A 282-nucleotide genomic window follows, 5' to 3' on the forward strand; every position below is an offset into this window, starting at 1 on the left:
ATATCAGCTGTGCCAGCACATGTGAAAAACCTTCTGACTAACATGCTGACCACACCGCTCGTGTCGCGTGAGGGGGTTGCAAAATACATGTACATATACATGTTTTTCAATCATTGCACCCACACTGCTCGCGCACATCAATGAGCGTCTGCCTAGCCAGGCGCTAAAATAGAACTTGGTTCTATTTGTGACACTTGATGCGCTGCAAGTCCCTCAACTCCCATTTCATCATTGGTTTTTAGGAGCATATACCCACTTGGGTGATTGAAAGATGAACTGAGG

This window comes from Coregonus lavaretus, assembly GCF_964263955.1.
Source record: "Coregonus lavaretus genome assembly, chromosome: 1".
NCBI classification, from domain to species: Eukaryota; Metazoa; Chordata; class Actinopteri; order Salmoniformes; family Salmonidae; genus Coregonus; species Coregonus lavaretus.